The sequence below is a fragment of the Bemisia tabaci genome, chromosome 3, assembly GCF_918797505.1.
Source record: "Bemisia tabaci chromosome 3, PGI_BMITA_v3".
In the NCBI taxonomy this organism is placed as follows: domain Eukaryota; kingdom Metazoa; phylum Arthropoda; class Insecta; order Hemiptera; family Aleyrodidae; genus Bemisia; species Bemisia tabaci.
In genome coordinates, this window is record NC_092795.1 from 45,351,755 (window position 1) to 45,375,591 (window position 23,837).

Sequence of the window (23,837 nt, forward strand, 5' to 3'; positions counted from 1 at the left end):
GACAGGTGAGCCAACAATCAATCGATTGAGCGTTTTTGCAGGCAAAGACCCCCTACGAATGAGCAGGCGATCACAGAGCGGGAGTAGCTGGTGGAGCGTGCATGAAGCTCGCTCGGACTCCATGATTATACTCTGTTGCTCTCTCCTCTCCTCTACTCTTTGCACATCACATAATGGCGCCAAGCACAAATTTCACTCTCGGAGAAAAATTAAACTGCTCAGCTCAGGGAATTGACCTTTTTGATCGGGATTAAATTTCTAAAAGAGTTCAAACCAAGTACTAACCAGGGTAATTCTCAAAATTCTTTGGCAAGACATTTTTCTGATATAATTTAAGGATTACCTAAGGAGGGAAAATCTTTAGCATATCTGGAGAAATCACAAGCTTGTGTGGGGGCCCCGCAGCGTTCTGAGGCATTGAAATCAAATTCTAAACGTACCTACTTACATTTTGAATTTTGATGGAAAATAAGGGGGGGAGGGGCTTCATTTATATCTGAGCCATGGGGATGCCAGATGATGAGGGATGAGTTTGAGGATTTTTGCGCTCAGCAGAGATGTTTTCAGGAGCATTGGGGGAACTAGTTAGGAGGAGGGGGGGAGAAATATTACCCTCTCCTGACTTCAAGAAATATGAGGGCTTTTGCTAAGTTAGCTGTGTTGCTAGACTTTCATTGTGGAATTTGTAATTCTACCAAAAATATTTCCATGTGAAGATGAACCATCAAGCTAAAAATTTAACTCAGCATTCGCACAAATTTATAAATTTTTTTTTGTGGCACAATGGTACAACTTCTGGGAAACATCCTGTTAAAGGTAACGAGGCACTTAGCATATTTCTTGAAAAATTTGCTAAAAAAATATCTTTGCACATTTCTGCTTTTGATAACTCATACCTACAAAAGTACATAACGATCCAAAAAGTGGTGAATTTTACCAGTCAGGCATCAAGGGGTGAAATATGAGAGCATAAATATAGCATTAGGTACCTAAGATGACATTTGAATCAGTGAGTTCGAAAATACACCAACTCGGAAAAAAAATTTTCAGGAAACACCTAAAACTTCGCAGCGGGCGAAGAAGTTAGTTTAAGAAAAACTTTTTTGGTGCCAAAGGACGCAAGAAGTACTCTAGAGACTTTAACGCACCAAGTTTCAGATACTGATTTTTCATAGTCTGCCCTGAAAAATTTATATTTTTTGACCTGAATAACGCTTGAATATTTATATAACTTGTTGGCACAAGGTATACTGAACCGAAAAAAGAAAACCGCATCGGATAGTCACCCGTTTCCCTTGATCGGCCAAAAATTGGTATTTCCAATGAAATTCTTCGATTCTTCCCTTTTCCCGTCGCCGTTTCGAGCACTTCCGATTGCAATTTCGAAATATCCTTTTGCGTGCAGATGCTTCTACTTATCCAGAAGTGTAACAAAACCGTAAAAAAGTGAAAATCGAAAAAAACCCGTGTTGGAGTGTTTCCGAACTCACTGATTCATTTTACATTATCATTATTGGAAACATGATTATTTGGATAGATAAGGTGGGGAGACGGCAGACGATAGGATGGGTTAGAGTAGGTATTGGTTAGAGAGTGCTCGAACTGCTCTGAGTTCCCGTCGCACCACGCAGCCATCTTGCCTGCTCATTCCGAGGGGGTCTTTGCCTGCAAAAAGTAAACATCCAATCAATCTCGGTGCCGGACACGGGAGCTGTCAGCAATAGATTTCGGGTGCACTGCAGATTGCGAAACGACGGGTGGCGCGACTGCGGATTGCACAGGAGTTAGGGCGCTCGTATGATGTAAACAAACTTTGGCCGCGGGATTGAAGAATTGAATCTCTAAATTGAATCGGACATCTGAGGAACTAACGAACAGCTTGTGGGCTGTAAAAATTGACGACCTGTAATACAGATGGACAAGATTCTAAAAACTCTCTGACTTTTAAAAAGAGGTGGCGGGGGATTCAAAACAAGTTGATGCTGTACATGCTAAAGAAGGTTTTATATATGAAGCGGAAAATTTATTAAAAATGAGAAATTTAGAAAATATTGACTCATCAAAAACTAATTAGCAATAAATGCGCGCAAAAAATGCGCAATAAAATTCCGGAAAGTTTTGCTTTGAGCGCTTGAGTCTATATACGCAATATAGCAGCATCCTCTTACCGTCAAGTGGTGGCTCTGCGGTAGCGCGCTCGCTCAGTGATCCGGCGGGCCTAGGTTCGATTCCCGGGCGCCGCGCCAAATTTTTACGACCGAATTTTATATTCTCACACATTTTCACATCGATTCCCATTTGATACATTAGATCTTAAAACATCAATTAATTTACAACCATCAACGATCAATAACTTCTTCAATTTTAGTAGTATAGATTTTTTTTTGGGAGGGGGGAGGGGTCACGCGCGCGATATTCTCGCCAATCACTGTACTTTCACATTAGCAGACGACCCGCTCCGCCCCCTCACATCGACATATTTCTCCCGAATGAGTCATGAGTCATGTCGCCCGGTCGTATGAGTCATGATTTTTCCCATCATTATCCAGAAAATGATAATGAAAAATTGTAGCATTTTTAATTTGAATGTTCGTAGTAATTTTTCATTATCATTTTCTGGATAATGATGGGAAAAATCATGACGCATACGGGTGATCGGGAGAAATATGTTGATGTGAGGGGGCGGAGCGGGTCGTCTGCTAATGTGAAAGTACAGTGACTGGCGAGAATATCGCGCGCGTGACCCCTCCCCCCCTCCCAAAAAAAAATCTATACTTCAAATTGAAGAAGTTATTGATCGTTGATGGTTGTAAATTAATTGATGTTTTAAGATCTAATGTATCAAATGGGAATCGATGTGAAAATGTGTGAGAATATAAAATTCGGTCGTAAAAATTTGGCGCGGCGCTCGGGAATCGATACCGGGCCCGCCGGATCGCTGGGCGAGCGCGCTACCGCAGAGCCACCACTTGACAGTAAGGGGGTGCAGCTATACTGCGTATATACACTCAAGCGCTCAAAGCAAAACTTTCCGGAATTTTTTTGGGGTGTTTCTGGAGGGCATTGGAAAAAACAAAAAAATATGGGTCAAATAAATTCATCCAAAGAGTTCGTACGAATTTTTTCAGCCCGATCGGAGGCGGCAGCTTGGGAAGTTCCCCTTGTTAGGGGGATTAAAATACAAGAGGAGAAAGGTAAGGCCTTGTCGCTCCACGGGACGTTTTCATAGGATTTGTCCCAAGTTCGAATCGCAGGAATGAAACTTCTGGGATTTTTCCCAGTTACCGTCTCCACGAGACGGGGCTCATACAGTCCTGCGACTAGTTTGCACGAGAAGATAAATTAGATAAAGTCGAGTATTTAACCGGGATTAAAATACTAATTGCACTCAATTGACAATTATACACATTATTTTAACGAAACGAACATTAACAATGGAGTAATGAATAAAATATCGCACAATTCGTTTCACTTCTTCCTCTCCTCTCAGTGGGTCCTAGAGGTACAAGTACCATACTTGGTACTGGGAAAAATATTGATTAACTCAATATTTTTCTCAACTTCGTTAGTGGAATTTAACGCTGGGACAAATCTCGTGAAACGGCCCGTGGAGACAAGGCCTAAAGAAAAAAGTAAAAACATTTAGAGCGAAAAGAATCACTCTCAAAAATGGGCAACCACTGTTTGACCAGTTATTCCGATTAATCAGTCCACTGCCCCTTCTTTTATATCGACACAATTCCCCTTTACCTGCACTTCTCTGTAATATACCGTTAAAAAAAGGCAGCGTTCGGCCCGCAGTCCGGACAAGAAAACTTCTAAAAGTCAAAGTTCTAAAATGAGCCACACGCTTCATATAGGTATTGTTCATATATTCTCGCGGAGCGCCCTAACTCCTGTGCAATCCGCAGTCGCGCCACCACCGTCGTTCTTGCAATCTGCACCCGAAATCTATTGCTGACAGCTCCCGTGTCCGGCACCGCAATCAATCTACACCACGCGTGAGACGAGATGGGTAGGCAACCCGGATTGCGTACGTACAAGGTGTACGCAATGTTCCCGAACCATCCTCATAACTAGAGTCCTCCTACGCCTAACTTTTGTTCAGATTGTGGTAGAAACTTGAAATATTGGGAATTTCCCCAGTCTAGGGAAATTGGTACTTATGAAAACTCAAAATTTTGAAGTGACGACCTTGAGAGACTGCATGGTCCAATAACTATATTTTTTACTAAAGCGCATGCCCCCCCCCCCCCCCACATTTTGGGATACTTCATTCAACCCTGACATGCCTAAGCCGGATCAAATTCAGGGGCGGACTGGTAGTTAGGAAAAGTTAGGAGGAGACCTAAATGTAAGGGCCCCTCCTGTCTTTCGGGGGCCCCTCTAAGATGGTCCGGGGGCCCTCCCCCGGTAAATTTTGAAAATTTCACACTTTTTAAACACGTAGGCATTATTGGAGTTGGATTCTACAGTACTTGAACTTCAAAAATAACCCATTCTCAGGATTCATCGGGGGTCCTTTCATCACAAATGCTTTTGGTGACCTTCCATGTCTCTTAGGGACAAATTTTCAAGTAATTCGGGGCCTTTTAGTGATTGAAAAGGATAAAAAAATTACAACATTACGGGAAAAAAACCACAACTCGAAAAAAATTCGCCGAGGGGGCCCCCGCGGCAAATTGTTAGGGGGCGATCGCCTCCCCGCCCGCATGGCCAGTTCGCCCCTGGCGGCACAGGAAAGCCGAAAAACCAAGCGGGGACGCTATTTCAATATTAAACTTCCATCGCCTTGCTCAGGCGCAGGGATACAACTATTTGAAATTTCCGGAACGCGTGAGGCGTAACGCTTCATTTGAAGGCGCTTTCGAATCTTCTGTATTTACATGACGAGATTTTCCAAATTGTTTTGAATAATATTGTAGATTTGAGTTCCTTTTATTATTTCGTTAAAGTATTCCTTCTTCTTAATTTTTCATTATTCTCGTAAAATTCTCTTTTTGCGAAAAAATATCCTGGCTTTCGCGCTCTTAAACTTCGGCTTTAACGGTCGAAACTGCAGTAGCGGCACAGGAAAGCCGAAAAACCAAGCGGGGACGCTGCATCAACATTAAACTTCCATCGCCTTCCTAAAGCGCAGGGATACAACTATTTGAACTCTCCAGAGCGCGTGAGATATCACGCTTCAATTGAAGGCGTATCCTGCTTCTTAATTTTTAATTATTCTGGTAAAATTCTCTTTTTGCGAAATACAATCCTGGCTTTCGCGGCCTTAAACTACGGCCTTAACGGTCTAAACTGTAGTAGCGGCACAGGAAAGCCGAAAAACCAAACGGAGACGCTGCTTCAATATTCAACTTCCATCGCCTTGCTCAGGCGCAGGGATACAACTATTTGAACTCTTCACAACGCGTGAGGTATAACGCTTCAATTGAAGGCGTTTTCGAATCTTCTGTATTTACATGACGAGACTTTCCAAATTCGTTTGCATTGTATTGTCGATTTGCGTTCGTTTTATTAATTAGTTAAAATATTCCTGCTTCTTAATTTTTAATTATACTGGTAAAATTCTCTTTTTGCGAAATACAATCCTGGCTTTAGCGCCCTTAAACTCCGGCCTTAACGGTCGAAACTGCAGTAGCGGCACAGGAAAGCCAAAAAACAACGCGGGGGCGCTGCTTCAATATTAAACTTCCATCGCCTTGCTAAGGCGATACAACTATTTGAAATTGAATTAATTGAAGGCGTTTCCGAATCTAAAATTTTCTTTTTGCGAAGTACAATCCTGGCTTTCGCGCCCTTAAACTACAGCCTTAACGGTCGAAACTGTAGCATTGGCACAGGAAAGCAGAAAAACCAAACGGGGACGCTACTTCAATATTAAACTTCCATCGCCTTGCTAAGGCGCAGGGATACAACTATTTGAACTCTCCGGAACGCGTGAGGTATCACGCTTCAATTGAGGCCGTTTACAAATCTTGTGTATTTACATGACCTGCTTTTTAATTTTTATTTATTCTGCAAAAATTATCTTTTTGGGAAGTACAATCCCGGCTTTAGGGCCGTTAAACTCCGGCCTTAAAGGTCGAAACTGCAGAGCGGCACAGGAAAACCGAAAAACCAACCCGGGACGCTACTTCAATATAAAGCTTCCATCGCCTTGCTAAGGCGCAGGGATACAACTATTTGAACACTCCGGAACGCGTGAGGTATGACGCCTCATTTGAAGGCGTTTTCGAATCTTCTATTTTACATGACGAGATATTCCAAATTTGTTTGCATTATAGTGTTGATTTGAGATCCTTTTATTTTTTAGTTAAAATATTCCTGCTTCTTAATATTTAATTATTCAGGTAAAATTTTCTACTTGCGAATGACAATCCTGGCTTTAGCGCCCTTAAACTCTGGCCTTAACGGTCGAAACTGCAGTAGCGGCACACAGGGGTGGACTAGTAGTCGAAAAGTTAGATGGAGACCTAAATGTAAGGGCCCCTCCTGTCGTTCGGGGGCCCCTCTATGAAGGTCCGGGGGCCCTCCCCCGTAAATTTTGAAAGTTTCACACTTTTTAAACACGTAGGCATTATTGGAGTTAGATTCTACAGTACTTGAACTTCAAAATAACCCATTCTCAGGATTCATCGGGGGTCCCTTCATCTCAAATGCTTTTGGCGACCTTCCATGTCTCTTAGAGACAAATTTTCAAGGAATTCGGGGCCTTTAAGTGATTGAAAAGGATGAGAAAATTACAACATTACGGGAAAAAAACGATGACTCGAAAAAAATTCGCTTTGGTCGCTTGGTCCTTTTTTTGGTCTCCAATATTCATTCCACGCTTTTATTAAATTTCTCCACTGGAAGTTTCAAAAACTCTAAAAGGCGCCGAAAAATCCACGGAAAACTAAGTTCAAAATCCCTAGTTGCGGATTCTCAGCCGAGAAGGCTGGCATAGGAGCAAATATTTTTTGTTCTCTTCGCACAAAATGCATCGAATTCATAATTATTTATATCGCGTTTTGTATATCATGGTTTATTTAACATTTGAGTCTTTAATTAAATGTTATGATTTAGATAATCAAACTATGGGGTCCTTTTGAACAATTTTGTCTCTAGTAATTTTAGTTTTCTCAACTTTTCCCTCTATCCGAATTTTGTATTTAATGGATGAAACTTTCTTTGACCGAAATTTTATAAATTTCCATGGCGGTCAAAATATCGCAGCTCATAAAACACCGAATTCCCTGCTCAAAATGGTCATTTGGGGCATATGGCAACGGGGAATGGATACAACGCTATATTCCAACCAGTTGTATGTTCCCATCATTAATAGCTCATTTTTAATTTTCTAGGAGCGAAATTTTAAGAATTCCATTGGTGTCTAAATGTTGTAGTTTTAAACACAACGACTGTTGGGACAATGGTTGGACGTTCTTGTTTCTCTGACTCCTACTAGTCTACCGTATAACGTGTAGTGTATAAAAAATAAAAATATGTCCTGAAACTGCCAACTCCACGGGGGCAAAAGAAGACGTGAAATGAGCGGTTATATCATACTCTTAAAGCCCGAAAGCCGAGAGTTTAGGACTTTCAAGTGGCTGCTCCTATGTATAATTTATTGCGTCTCTATTGATTGAAGGCGCATCGCTCCACATCAATTTAATTATATTTATATCGACCATCATACATCTCAAAGAGCCTGAAATCAGCAACCATGATTCAGTTTGATAGAGAAACATTCAATGAAAAATACTGCGTGCATTTCATGTCCTTTTTATCAATTAGACATACTCAATTTTTAACTAGAACCACACATTTTTAACTGCATTCCACACTGCCTAGCTTCCTCTCATACTATTTGCGGATTTGTGTATGTTGTAATTGCGTACCACGTGATACTTATTGAAGGTGTACTTTTTCGTTAAGGTACATCATTTTTAATGGTTGTTGTGCAACTTGAATAATTGCTCAGACTTTCTGCAAGCTCCAGTTTTAATCCAGAATAAAATTGTGCGATAGGATTTTCTTTTTCCGAGCAACGTCTATTTTTGGCCACCGCGAAGTTCCGATAAGCTGGACAATATATCATCACAACATTTAGAGCAGCTTGATATTTTTTTCCAGAGTGTCAACCGTTATTTGGAAAATTCATTTTGGAAATCTGTAACTCATACCTTGCAAGACATTGAAGTACAAAGACACCAGAATTTGCAAGAACGAATTAGAGACGTCACTCAAGGGTGGAAGTGAATTTTTCGGATGAGTGGGCGTTCCCTTTCCGTCTAATTCATAAACGATTCTCGTCCCTTTAACAGAGTTTTTTGGAATTTTTTTAAAGTATTCAATCTTCTCATTTACCACCACCTTTAGACTCCACCGATCATAATTTGCTCCACGAAGCATTCAGATGAAACCTTTTGAGTGAGTGATCTTGTTTTAGGTTATGAGCTCTGTTTACGCTTAACTGCAATCGATAATAATCAGACCAGATTTAGCCATTGAATTAGTGCTATTCATACCCAGAGTCCATTTATACTGAGAGTCAAGACAACACCCCCTCATGCAGGAGTCACAAACGGGAATAAAGATTACAGAAATTGAACGTTTTTCGTAATCTTTGATCGGCCCATTCTCAAATTCCTTTCTCCGTTCCTTCTCTCATTCCGTTTGTTCCTTGCCGAACCCGTAATTCCCTGGTCCATTTCAGATTATAATCTTTGTAATCGGTGAAAATGTAATCATTATTCCCGTTTGTGACACTGTGAAGGCCTAAAATACGGGAACCAATCAGAAATGAATTCACATTGTCTTGACTCTCAGTATAAAGGGACTCTATTCATACCGAGAAAATTGCCACTCCCTAAAATTTCGCAATGCAATAAAAAACGCATCGCTTCGAGCGATTAACATGTTCTGCATAGCCCAATCCAAAATTATTTTTCCACTTGTGACGCAGGCTTAAAAAATCAGCCGTATGCGAGTTCATTAATGATATACTCTTATCTCAGAACCTCGTATAACTTCGATAGAAACCCTAAAGGATAATTGGTTTTTCCTTGACACGACAGAATGGGGATACTGATCCCTGTCTTGACCCACTCTATCAGTGCGGCTTCCGCAGCATCGAGTGATAGAAAGCGTTCCGACGTAACGTAATATAGACAAGGTGTCCGTCGTTGCTTCATTTGCTGCGGATATCCGCCCGAGTTCGATCGCGGAGATGGAGAATGTGGAATTTTCCCGCACAAATTGGCAACCGCGGGGAGGAACTGACCTGGAAACGCGCCAAAGGTCGTCGACATCCTCGGAGAGATAACGATGTAGGATGAAAAATAAAATTGAAAAAGTATTAAACAGAGCAGATGATAACGACTGGGGTGCAATTATTCACAAAGAAAATGTAATGGTCATCGAAGAGTTCAACGCCTATTGATTTCGCTCGTTGAAGAATTTTGTGCGGAATGAGGGGCAACGGCGGAAAGAACTTTACTGGAATAAGTTTGAATAGAAATAATTTCGGTTAGTACCCTCCCAAAAAGGGAAAAATTCTGGAAAACATGGAAGAGGAACCATCGAGAGGAAAAGCATTGAAGAAAAGTAGGTAAGGTATGTAAGGTTGGTAAGGTAGGGTAGTTAAGTAAGGTTTAGTATTCGGTTTGGATCAGAGATAGCACGGTCAGTGAAGAATGTTCGAATGTTGGTTTTTAACAATTTTTTTTTATTTTGAAAGTGATTGTCGCTGCAAATCTCTTCTCTTTTTTTAAAAATTTGAGCTGATTTAATGTTTGTACATATTAGGCTATTTTTGTCAAAGCCCCTTCGAATAATTAAGGTGGTAATAACATATTTGGAGAACTTTTATCTTTAAAAAAAAAAAAAAAATCCTAATATTCCAAATTTGATGAAACTGTCGCTGTACCATTTTAACCACCTGGCAAAAATCATAATGAAGAAAAAAAATAATTGCGAGTAAAAATTATTATTAAAAGACAAAGCGTTTTGATTATCTGATAATGAATTGAAAAGCTCAATCTTCTAAGATCAGAAAAATGCATTACGTCCATGAAGTTTATGAATAGAGACAAAAAAGTATGATGAAACTGTCTCAATTGCAGTAATTATTAGAGCAAATCAAATGAATATCAGCGCTAAACATTTTCACAGAAAATTCTGTACAGAAAAATGAGAGATCATTGAACATTCCGAGAAAAAAAATGGATCAGTATTTCTTACAAGCAATTCAACGTGACAAGAAATGTACAACGTCGCAATCAAGCTACGGGTTTTTTTACTAACTCAGTTGAATATCAAACAATCAACTATCAATCATGGAAAATTCAAATATTCAATCTCGGAGGAACTGGAACCTACAAATCCCAAGGATATTTACCTTTGATTGAACAAATACTATTTATCAACACCAAAGCAGACTTTTCTCGGTAAAACTGACTTAAGACTTTGCCTGTCTCTAGTAGCAACGACTGTCACAGAAACGTTTATAAAACTTCTAAAATTTGAAAAGACAACTCTGAAAAAACTCTTAATTTAGGTAAAGTAAATCTTTTTCGGCAATTTCAGTATATTTTTTGAAGGAAATACACTATTTTTTAAGAAAACTTTAGGAGGACAAGAGGTAAAATTTTAAGGTTTAGTTTAAGAAAAAATCTCAATCGATTTAAACTGTTAAGCATTTTGGAGTGAAATTCTGTACCGGAGTCAATATAGCGCTCAAAACCCGAGAGTGATATAAAATGCGAAGCGGAATCTATACTCCTTACGAAGAGGAATCTACAATTTTTGCGGAGTGGCATACTTTTTATGGTGCTAATTTCACATCGCATTCATATCACTTCAGGTTTTTGGGCACTATATTGACTCCGCCACCTAATTTCACTCCTCAATTTTTAACAATGTACCTACTATGGTTCTCAACACTTTGAATGTAAAAGTTTTTCAGCAAACCTTACAAAATTTACAATGGTTTCAGACATTTTCACGTAAGCTTACCGGGACATAAACATACTGAAAAAGTCATAAAAGGTTCCCTACTCGTTCATTTTTAACAAGTATTTTCAAGGAGTTTTCGAAATTTCCTTTTCACCAGTCACTGCCATCGGGGCGTTCACATCCAATTTGCGATTTGTCGTTCTAGAACTTTGAAACGCTCGGAGTGTGATCTTCTACAGTTTATGGGTGTGATCCGCTGAGTCAAATCATCGCCCCTCTAGCCTGTGCTGCCATACTAAGGAAAAACAATATTGAGCATTCGAATGTTGCCAAAGTTCCTCCGATAAAAAATGTATTTTGGAGAGGGGTTATGAATATTACCCCCCGAAACTTTCAGATATTCTGCATTAAATTTCCAACGAAAGTGCCTGATAAATTGGAAGAAAAATATTCACAACTTCTCCAATTAATTCGTATTTTCTCAATGGAAATTTTATCACACCTGAATGTTCAAACGACGTTGATCCTCAGCCAGGGCCGGATTAAGGGGGCGGCCACATGGGCGGCAAATTTTGCAATTTTTTTTTAAATGTAGGTATAAAAACAATTTGGATTTTGAAAAAAAATTACAAACGAGAAAAGGCGACAAAATCTCTAATTTTTTGAGAGTATAGTAATTTCTACTTTTGTCGTCTTTCAGTGATACAAGAGACAGCACCTTTTATTAGTTGAGTTCAAAGAGAAACCAAACAGCGCGACTTACCTTGAGAGAAATGATGACGAGGACTTGAGATGAAAAGGAGAAGCCCTCGGCGCGGCGATCGGCATGTAACACATATTGGCGCCTACAAGACTGCACGAATACTTCACGCATTGCATCAAACACAGTGCGGTCATTGCGGACAGCGTGAAACGGATAGCGCCTACAAGAATGCAAGAATGCCTCACGCATTGCGGCAAACACAACGCGATCAGCGTGAGATGCATAGCGCCTACAAGACTGCGTGAATACTTCACGCATTGCGTCAAACACAGTGCGGTCTGCGAGGCGCGGCGGCGGAAGTTAAAATCATTAATCCACATTTATGATTGTTCTTTCACAATTTTTTCGTTCATTTCTTATGAATGGAAGGCCTTGTCCACACAGAGATAGGTTTACGAAACTTGACTTTCGCGCAAAGTTCCGTGAACTTTTGCTAGTAGTGTTGACAGGGCTTTCCCAAAAAATGTGTTCAACACCAGTAAAGGCGTCTTATGCACCCCTCCCCCGCTGGCACGTTCATTTGATGGTTTTCATTGATGTTTCAAAACGAATGAGAAGGGGGCGGCAAAATACTAGCGGCCCATGGGCGGCAAGTCGGTAAATCCGGCTCCGTCCTCAGCACGGGAGTATGGGAGTATACCCCAATTTCAACGTGAGTCGTGTTCGCCGTATAAATATACGCTCTCCGGGGCTCACGCACTGCCGTGCTACGGAAGAACGCCGTATGAACAATCGATAGTTCCAAATTTCCCTTGATAAAACATGAATTTTGGACGACATTCACGCACATTTTTCTTTGAAATCTTCAGATATTTCAGTTTCAATTGCGTACAAAATAGTCTGACAATTTTGGGAAAAAAATGTTCACAATTTTCTCAGTAAATTCGATTTTTATCGAAGGAAACTTGGCAACGTCTGAAGGCTCATACGGCGTTCTTCCTTAGCATGGCAGCGTAGAACACATTTTTACATTTTTTAGCTTCTGTTCCAGTTGAGAATGGGCATGTAATTAGCACGAAACGTCCTGGTTGCTTTAGTCTCCTCTAGCTTTGTACACCCATTTGTTTTTTGTATTTTAGTGTGTTTTTATTGTAGAACACAGATACGCCCTCACATCAGAGGGACGACGAAGCGGCAAAACCTCGACGCCCTGCAACGGCACAATTATGCAATTATTAATTTATTTCTAAAGATTATCCTAAGCCCCTTTTCCTCTTTGAAGAAAAGCGTTCGCCCATCTCGCCGCTGCAAAGGCCGGGGTGGAGCATCCCAGACACCCATGTGTATTCCCGTAATCACCCCGCCCGCCTCGCCATGACTAGGAACCTCACCCGGCTGATAAGACACCGGGACCGGCCAGTCAGTCGGCGCACAGCGTTCGTTCCCGGTGAACTTGAGTCCTCGCGGTCGCGCGTTCCCCTGCCCTGTTTCGGCGCGCGAGTTCACCCGAGCACACAGACACGGCACTCCAAGTGCACTTTCGAGCACTTGCGGCGTTAAGCACTCGAGTCGCTGCTGCGCATTTCTCCAATGCCCGATTACCTCTTCTTCTGCGTCAAGAAGTTCCTTTTCCTCGTCCGCAAGAAAGGCAAAAAGGCTCGTCTCGAAGTGTGAAGTGCGGCCGGAGTCACAGTCGAGCTCCATCCCGAGAGGTTCGTTGAATTTTTTTCAAAATCGAGGACGGATTAGGGGAGCACATGGATAGCATTCCGAGCGCCCCGAAAGTTTCGTTCCAGTGTTGCAAAGTTTGAATCGTTGCCCCTTTATTTGTCGTCGGGCCCGTCGCTCGGCATACGAAACTAGTGCTTCCTGTGAAAGAGGAATTGTTGTGAAACTGTGAAGTGTTCTAAAAATAAGCGTTGGAGTGTCTCTATTTGGATTATCTCTCGTTCGTCGTCAGTTTAAGGATTGTGAGTATATTTTTATAGCTTTGTTTACCTCTCGTTTAAACGTAGATTTGTTGATTTTCTTGATCGATGTGCCCCGTGCCCCCCTCCTCCCTCCCCTTGCGATATTTTCATAAAGTTTTGATGGGAAAGTTTCGAAAATTATGATAAATGAAAATTTTATAAAAACCTGAAGTGATGTTAAATTACAATGTACGTACCTATATTAACTTTGTTTTTGTTGAGCCTGGGTGTAAAGACCGTCTTTTCCTGCTTCATATGAGGGGCTTGAAATTTTGAAAAAATGAAGGTATTGATGATTTCAAGCGAAACTAGTCCTAAATGCATAATATATTGTGAAACATTTGCTCCCAAATTTCAATTTTTAAGCACCAGAAAGTCAGTTTGAACTTTTTTCCCGCCAAAAGGATCCATGTAATTTAGGAATTTTGCGCTTTGTCCTCCAAGCCCCTCATATGTGGTGTCAACGAACACCGTGGTATGAAAGCTCATCTGCGGGTCAATTGGACGCATTTCTGTCAAACGGAATTATGTGCATTATGGCGTGAGCCTTGTTACGCATGTATTCCTATGGGTCTCAGGGCTCATGTCTTGTTGCACACAGTTCCGTTTGACAGAAATACGTCCAATTGATGAATCGTTGTCGATTGGCCTTGATCGATATATACCATTGTGCAGATAGGGAGTTATCGATCAAACTAATTTGATATCGATCCAACAATCGACCCGCAGCGAAAAAAATAATTCCATGAGCGTTTACTGACCAGTGAAGAACGTTTGCTTACGCAAAGGTTATTCCAAATAGACAGACACATGATATGAATGATGGATCGACCGAGTGATGGCACTATGGTTCAGTTAGTTCATTTCCTATGGTAAAATGAAAGCTGAATATAACTCGTGGGGACAGATTAAACCAAAAATCATTATAGGTAAAAGGGTGTACCCTTGTTCATACGTTGATGTAATCGGGCAGTTTTGATTGAAAACTGTTCCTAATCGTTAATATAACTTTAAAAGTTTTAAAGGAGTGCAGGTCAAAAAAGACCATTCTTACCTCGAGACAACGTCTTTTACCTCATGCGTCTGATAAAAAAAAGGTATTTTGGCATCAATATTTTCTTGACCGGATTTCGAATAGCTTATCGAAAGTGTAATACCTCAAATGTAACCACACAGTTCAACCGGAAACGTCGAAAAAAATGATGACAAAAAATGGCCGACTTTCATTGGATTCTCTCTTCAGCTTGTAGAGGAAATGCTCTAACAAGATTATCCACCATAAAACCCCAAAACCTTACTTTGCGACTACAACTGCTTGGAATTTTGTCATCATATCGTTTATAACTCCGGTCAGTTTGACTTGGAATTTCATCACAACCAATATATGATTCGTCGTAATGCATATTCAGGCGCTTGGATTTGCACTGGGCTGGTTATCTTAAATCTTGATAATAATTCATCTGGTCAAATTTCCGTAAGGCGCCATGCTACTGAGGAGAGCAGTAAATGAACTAAAAAAATTTGAGGAAAATGGACCATGTTGCGTCCGAGTCCTAGAAAAATTCGTTTGAAAATGCTATCGAAAATTCTATTGTTTTTCATAATATTGTCAGTAATTCTTCAGAAGACTTAAAAATTGTTGGGGCTATTTTCGCTTTTGAAATATTTTTTCTCGACTTCGAATTTTTGACAGAATAGATTCAACGACTAGTTGATCTGAAAACTACTCCCAACTCATTTTTTTCAAAACGCCACTTTGTCCGTTTCCTTTAAACACGGTGCAATGTAGCTCCTGCACATGTCAGGCATTTGCGATTTAAGTACTGATTCCTACAAGTAAATTTTAGCGAGAAACACAATGGAGTCACTGGTTTCCTAAAACTAAAAAAAAGCTCTCAAAGTTGAGACCGCAATGGAGAGGATATCCCACGCTATCCTGAAAGTCCACCTCTATATCAAGTCAAATACTCCATCCAAAGATAGGGAGCAAATACGTTGATAGGGCAGCCACTATTTTTGGGGACCCCAAAACTGAAAACACCGCAACCCTGCTAATGTGTTTACTTCCCATCTTTGCATGAAGAGTTTGACTTGATATAGAGGTGGACTCTCAGGGTCGCGTGGGATATCCCATCCGTACGGCCTCAACTTTGAGAGCTTCGAGCTTTGGAGTTCTTTTCAGAGAAAACCAGTGGCACCATCATGTTTCTCGCGAAATGCGCAACAAAGAGCACTGAAATCGCAAATCCCCCTCACATTCAAGAGCCCCATTCTGCCGTGCCAAGGAAGAATACCGTATGAACCTTCAGGCGTTGCCAAATTTCCCATGGAAAATCACTAATTTTCAGGAAAATTCTTGAATATTTGTCTCCCAATTCCTCAGATAATTTTGTTTGTAATTTGATCTAAAACTTCTGAAAATTTTAAGGAAATTTATTCATAATTTTCCTCAAAAATGAACATTTTATCGAAGGAAATTTGGCAACTCTCGAATGTTTATATGGCGTTCTTCCTTAGTATCTTAGTATTGGGCCTTTGTATTTGACCCGCGTTTAGCAGAAAGGAATCAAGCCACATCAGCTATTGCCAAATTTAAGAGGGGAATTTAACTTTTTGTAAGATGACGTTTCTGCGGATTTCTGTGAAGTTTAAGGAATTTGCTCCGTGCTATGCAGAAACTGCCCTGTGATTTGCACCATAATCCGAACAATCGTTTTCATGTAAAAAATTAAATTGCCCGATTAAATTTGACAATAGCTGAGGTGGCTTGGTTCCTTTCTGCTTGGCGCGGTCCATTTGGACTGCATTTTACAATTTGGAACTAAAAATTCTGGCTCTTCTGGAAAAACAGTTATGTGCATCGGGAAAATAATGGCACATACGTCGTTTTTAAACCGGGCTCGAATTTATAGTTCCAAATTGCAAAATGAAGTCCATTTGATCCACGGGGGCGTTGAATCGTGTGATTTGTTAGCGACCTGGCAAGCCTGAAGGTTGTTGCAGTTGCTTTAAATTGTTTGAGCGCTGTAATGTTGGTATGATGGAACGGCGTAAACTTGCTCGAAGCGAGAACCTCCTCGCGTCTCGGTGAGCTGCAAGTTCTGACCTAGGTGACTGGAACTAGGGTAACCTGGAATTGCATGGGTGCTTGACCGCTTTGCCTTCGATTGAACACATTTACCAGTATAGAAATGATCTTGTGTGTCGATGCACCATTGACACATAAAGCTCGTCCGTTTTTCTCTTTTTTATCCTCGAAAAACTGCCACTCTTCATCGAGCCTCTTCGTGGCTGTATTGTGACAATTTCACTAGGACACTAAACTGACATTATGGGTCAAGTCCCCGAAGGTTTAATTGTAAGAGAAATGGAATTCTTTCACTGGTAAATACCCGCCACTGAAAAAAAATTTTTCTTGATATATTGTTTTGACTCAAAGCGTCGTTTCTTGTCGACAAAATTTGGTATTTTTCAGTTAAATCCGTTCGGATTCGACTTGTAGTAAGTTATTTTGAATGAAAAAAGCGTCGTTTTGCTACCGCTAAGTTAAATTTAAAAAACGATAGCAAAACAACGTTTCTTTATCTCAAAGGAACCAAATTTTGTCGACAAGAATCGACACTGTAAGTCAGAGTAATATCTCAAGAAAAAAATATTCAGTACGGTAAAGCAAAAGCAAATCGATAGCCGAAGCACGGAAGCAAAAATCTCCATTGCGGTGTTTCAAAATTTCCGCTCCTATTTAATTCCTGCGAAGAGAAACGAGCCAACCTTATCGCTTGGAATTATAACAGAAAATTCTGCTGACAAAGAAGAAATGCAAGTCAAGTTTTCAAGAAATTTCGACGACTATACCTAGTTTTCCACAAAAAAAAAAAAATAAAAAAATAAAATATAACAGGAAGTTTAGAACGTCGCACACGGAGATACGTGGTTTGACCATCGATATCGTGCCACGACAGCTACGTGTTAGTTGAGGCAAAATTTAGGTAGATGTTCTTTCATAAAATTCAATTGGACCATATTCTTCATCAAGGACCTACTATTTCTGATTCATTTTAGGAAATGACATTTTGACAATCAGTTTCCCCATGCAAGTAGACTGCTTTTATCCAGTTACATCCAGTAACAATGATTGTTGAAAAAAAAAAAAAAACTTTTTTTAAAAAAAATTACATACGAAAAATAAAACTCTATAAACCCATTAAAAGTTATTTTAGAAACCCTGGTTTTTTGGTGTTTTTTAAGTATAATTTACAGGAAATTACTACTAAACTACGGAATATTGTTAACTCAACTTGTCGTTGAGAACCTTGAGTTAAGTTGAGAAACTTAAACTTGCAGTTGTCAGGTGTTAAAAAACTCGTTAAAGATATATCTATACCTACTGAGATTTTTGGTTTTGAACGCTTAATAAACATAAGGAAACTCTTTAGGTAACAGTAGATTTTTTCTAAGAAAAAGGCTTTTCCAGGAAAGTTTTACATGAGAATATAAAAAAAAGGTTTCCTATAATATAACCATCAACAGCATTTTTGATGAGTTTTGAGCAATTTTTACTGAATTGAACGGCGTTATTACCAGCGAACAGATCATTTTGAGGGGCAATACATCATCCGAATAGAATACATCTTCTTTTACAATTTTAAACATTCTCATTGTCAGCAAACTTGGAGTCTCCTCCAAAAAATCAATCCGATCTCAGTATGAAGCTTATTTATTGTCCAATTTTAATCCTTTGATCGGTAGCTTATTTTCCAAGGGCCGAGGTGTCGCTACATTCGCCGGAGCGACAATGCGCTTATTATTGTCGGTATTACCGCGTCTTGCGTAAAGTTTACCCACGTCGTTTTCTGCGTTTGCCTCATCGCGCGATACGAGTAGCGGCGAACCGGCTTTTGCTCGGGGCTCTGTCCGCCGCCTGTGATTGGTCAATCCACGCGGGAGACCGGCCGTTGCAGCCCCAGTTGCTCAACTTGAGTTGAAACCGTCGTCGTTTGCACGCGAAACTCAGTCAACTGGGGTGAGTTTTGGATTTATAATCAAGTAGAAATGTGACTGTGCCGGGAAAAAGGGATTTCAGATAAAATTTTTAAACAAGTCATTTTTACCGAATATTTGAAATTTCAGCGAAGAACTCTTCCCGATGTCCTGCAGAATAGGTTCTGGGTTGCTCAGTTTTTATTCGTGCCAGTGAAAGGCGTGAAGTAGCATTTATTCCGAGAGTTTATAGGCAAATTAGAAAAATTAACTTTTTTTCTGGATACTCCTTATTTTATCTGCAAACTTTGAACCACCATAACTTCGATTTGGTTTAGGTAGGTATCAATTTTGGCCTGCTTTTGTCTCAAAGCATTTTTGGAACACTCCTTCGTGATGTGGAATTAATAACTAAATCTCGCGTTGTTGCAGGTTAAGATCCTTTCCCTTGTGGATGGTCAAATAATGAGTAATGAATATACCGAAATCGTAAAACCCACTAATTTAACATTCGCATCTGGCCGATATCCAGGTCATATAGGCGCACTATAATTAATAAAGGTAACTCTCCGCTCGCAAATAACTTTTCCGCGGCTTACATTTTGAGCAGTGTTCCCACCAGCACAAAGGGTTCAACTTCGAATTGCTCAACAACCCTTCGACAAGAGGGAAATTTAAAGGAGAGAGTGGAGAAATTCCGAAAGCGGTAGTTTTCACATGTCACTAAGAAGTAAGTAGAAGGTATTCAGGTGTCATGTAAAAGCCCAAAAATATTACCTTTTTTCATTTAATCCTCTCTAACTCACGGGAAAAAGTAGCAGGGATTTTCCCTAAAATTATCGTACTGCTTCAATTTTTTGGATGATATGGGCATTTCCAATAAATTGGGGCATGTAGCACCGCAAAATTAAATTAGTAACCTAATTTATTGGGGTGCCACCACAATTAATGGGAAAAGTCCATATCATCCGACAATCCGCACCTCTATTTTCCGTGTTGAATTTGATAAAATTAAAGATGCGCAGCCCTTTTGAGAGTCGTTCAATGCGCGAACCACTGCTCTTCCAACAAGCATCAACGATTGATAAACTAACTATGAATATTCCGTCGACCTAATTTTCAACATTGGCATGGCAGTTCGAAGCCACTGACTTTTGATAAAATGAACATAGATATTGATAAACTTAGTGGACCGGAGCATAAGGGGGCAAGGAAAGGGTATAAGGGTGGGGAGAAAGCTTACCTACACGAACTTGGCATTGGTGCCAAGTGTTTTTTTGCACGTGGGGAATCTATTTGTAGTACGCTATACTTTACATTAATTACTGGAAAGAAAGGGCCCGAGAATTGAGATGGCAACGTTTTGTCCGCGGGCGTAACGAACTTTTTTTATGAGCCGATTGTGTACCAACAAGGCACCCGGGATGAATCACTAATCTTTGATGTCCTAAGTTCGACCCCTCTCTTCCAACTCCTTTAACTGATAAAAGGTTGCCAGTTCGATAGCAAGAGAATCATGGGTGTGATGGATGTTATCTAATCGTTTCAATAATTATAAATTTTCTCGTTAAAAATGCATGAATTGAGATAGCGCGATGCATATTTTCACGTTTTTTGATTTTTTGTTCACTACTGATATTTAAAAATCAAGATTAAAACATGATAAAATGAAATTTGGATCTATATTTCAAGAAATTTTATATTTTATCTACCTAGATTCACGGTGTAGATAACCGAAGTGCGACAAGAAAATAAGTATGCCAATTCGGAACGTGGAAATTGAATTTTCCGTCATAACTAATTTTCTTTTTAAACCGTAATATGCGTCCCTGAAACACTGAATGAAAGCTAGAATCACATGGAAGTATCATGATCAGAATCATCTCAAGTTTGATGGTTTGCCTCTTGAAAATTTCCTTAAAATAAAAGAGGTGGAGCGACTTTCCACGTAATGCAACTGGAAAATACGTCACTAGAGCGTTACCTACACTGAATGTCGATGGAAAAGTTTCATTGATTAGCAGTTAATAACAGGCGAGGTATTCCTTGAGAATGATAATATTCAATGAGCCCATACCCACAGTTCCAGATTTGAAAATTGAAAATTTTGAAAATTTACTAAATTGATAAAATTTTGACGAAATTGTAAGATAGAAAAATTGACTTTCAATTTGAACTCTTAAAAGATCTCGTGGCATTTCAGTTAAATATTCTGATACATATGAGATACTTTTTTCACTTTCATTGAATATTATATACATTATTGCTGTTAATCTGAATTGATTCTGCGTTTTAGAATATTAATCGATCGTAGCCTAGCTATTGGTAGCACGTAACTGATGAATTCGGTTAGGCTCATCGCTTTTAGATGGAAGGATGGCAATCCACGACTAAATCAAACGGAAGCGGTCACTGTCTTTGCGCGCTGCAATAGCTCAAAGCCGCCGGACAAAAACATACGTCATCTTTTCAAATCAAATCAAATCAGGCCTCGGCAATTGATGACGGACAGCCTTTATATGCAGTTTGATTAGCAGAGGCTTTGTCCATTGCACTTTTGCATTGACTCCTCCATTCAAAGTCGGTTAATTGATGAGGCTACCATGTTCATTGCGTGGATTCTTGCCCTCCTCTCCCCATTCTAGTCCTTATTGGTCGGGTCGAATAAAGTAGGAGATTAATTTTAATTACTTCTTGTCTTTTAGACTCCCGTCATTTGATTTGCGATATGATTATGACATACACCAGGGATTCTCAACCTGCAAGCTATAGGGGTTGAAATCACGATAGTGAGTCAGTGAGAGAATTTTAAAGTCATACTACACAGTTATTGTTACACTGAATATAGATATCTGATTCAAAATCTATACCAATGTGATATATCGAGTGAATATATGTAGTTTTAGCAGAAATCAGGATCTCAACCTGCAATCTAAAGGGGTTGAAATCACGACTTGGAAGCGGGATATTTTAATGAGCGAGAGGATCTAAAGTTATACTACACAGTTATTGTTACACTGAATACAGATATCTGATTCAACATCTTAACCGATGTGACATATCGAGTGCACAGTTTTAGCAGAAATGAGGATGACAACCTCAACGTGCAATTAGTGGAACATTTGGGTTTTGTGTTCCACCGTTCACTTGAAATTGTAACGCAGAACATGTGGCGTGGCGTGCTGCCAGCGCGAGAGGCTCACTGGCGCCTACAAACCTAAGTGGATACTTCACGCATTGCACAATGCTTGAAGTATCCACTTAGGTTTGTAGGCGCCAATGCGCGTTTCGCGCTGGCAGCACTCCCGCCGTGCGGCATGGCGGTGGCATTATTGGTATCTCATAAACAGTTTTGCTCTCTGAAAAATGAAGGAGTTTCCCCATTTAATATTATGCGCGTTCATAAATCAGAGAGTTTGGCACCACTCCTGAGGACGTGCTATATATTCCAATCATTTTTCGGGACAAAATGTAATTTTAAGTATTAAAGACACCCGAAACATCAATTGCAGTTTGCATTAAAAATGGCATTGCCTTTAACCATGCGTTTAAAAAAGAAAATATCATGGTGTTGAAGTTGTTAACGGCAATTGAAGCATCAGCGGTGTTCGGTTAGTTAAACGGTGGCTGTAGTTATTGCAGCGCTGTTAAAAACGCCTGGATGCAACTATACGTGCTTAATGGATGCGCGTGTTGTATGTAGAGGACATTGAAGGCGCTTTGACTTCCAAAGCCTTTTGGCATGATGTGGCAGCAGCGCGACGGTGCGTTATCATTCATCGAGTGGAGGTCCTGATTAAGTGATTATACCTCTACTATAGATTTTTTGAAACTCCATCTAATAAATGCCAGTTCTCAAGAAGTCAATACATATACCATGCAAACTCAATCAATATTTTTGTGTATGATCTTGCAAAAGTAAACCTCAATTTTCATCTTAGCTTTAAGTTTATTTTTCGAAGGAAATACACACTATTTTTTTATTTAGCTCTGTGTCTACAGTGGGCACCTTCTTTGTGCTCGATAGAAGTGGTTATCAAAATTTCATTCTGATGCTCTTGAAGCTATCAGATCATACTGCAAACACGTGGTCCAGGAAATGGCACACGATTTTGGAAGGGGAGATGCGCGTTGATTTTTTGCTTTTTCATGGAAAAAATGATGCAAAAAAGAGACATAAATACGTGGAGGTCATTTTCAGCAGGATCGAGAGCGGTCTTATTGATCAGTGACTCTAGATCCACTTTAAACTGGAGCTAGACAAATAATGAAAGAGTCCATGCCTTGCCAGCGCAAAAAACTGACCTTCCGGAGGAACAACTGAAGACCAACAAAAAAAAGTTACTCGGCTACTGATGCTATAGTGTTGATATTAGTATGAGCAGGGTTGCTAGATTTCAAATTATCTAGACATCTTTGTCGGAATATATGCAGAATTATTTTAAATCGATGGGTGAATTTTGAAAAAATTTGTTTCTGCCACACAATGTTTTGAAACCTCCGTTTCTGTTTTACTTATTTAAAAGAAAACTAACCGGAACATCTCCTTGTATTTTTACGTGAACATGTTTTAATGCATGAAGGTAAAAAACAAAAAATAGATAGACAACATTTTTAGGTTTTTTTTTCTCCAAAATAAAAATACAAAATGAATGGAGTTTTGCAACGTTGCAATCGGAAACACTCATTTTTTTCCTATAGCCATTAAAACGCTCTCAGAGGTTGTGCCGGTATAGTAGAGAGTTATGGTGCAAGCAGACTTTTATTCTTATTTTGAGTACTTATGAAGCGTATAACATTTTTCGTTTCCTCTTCAGTGTAAAAAAGAATAAGCACTTCCCTAAAATTTTACGGAAATGTTTTTAATTTGTCAATTTACTCAAATCGTTCCTTGACCGGGTCTGGAAGTATGTTTGAGAGGTAACAAAAAGTTGACAGCATTTTTGCAGTGAAAACCACACCGCTGTCAGTGCGGTTTTTCTATCAAACGGACGTATTTCTATCAAACGGAGCTATGTGCATTATGACGTAAGCCCTGTTATGCACATGTTTTTATGGATCTAAGGGCTCATGTCCTAATGCACATAGTTCCGTTTGATGGAAATACTCCCAACATGTCATGAAAGATTGGCAAAGCAACGCAGTTTGCCTCATAAAAATAAACGATTTATTGTCGGAAAAAGTAACAGATATTGATTCTCTTTGAAAAGTTTCTTTCTTACGTAATCGTAAACACCCAGAAG

At 39.8% G+C, this 23,837-nt stretch overlaps 1 protein-coding gene across 1 annotated transcript in view; it reads left to right on the forward strand.

Annotated features, from left to right (window-relative positions):
• The first annotated feature begins 13,048 nt into the window (after positions 1 to 13,048).
• The window catches only part of LOC109030636 (ATP-binding cassette subfamily G member 4), a 122,750-nt gene continuing 111,961 nt past the window's right edge, over positions 13,049 to 23,837 (forward strand). Inside the window, exon 1 of the mRNA XM_019041696.2 lies at positions 13,049 to 13,614. The gene's annotated coding sequence lies outside the window, so the exon portion shown is untranslated. The remainder of the gene's footprint in view (positions 13,615 to 23,837) is intronic.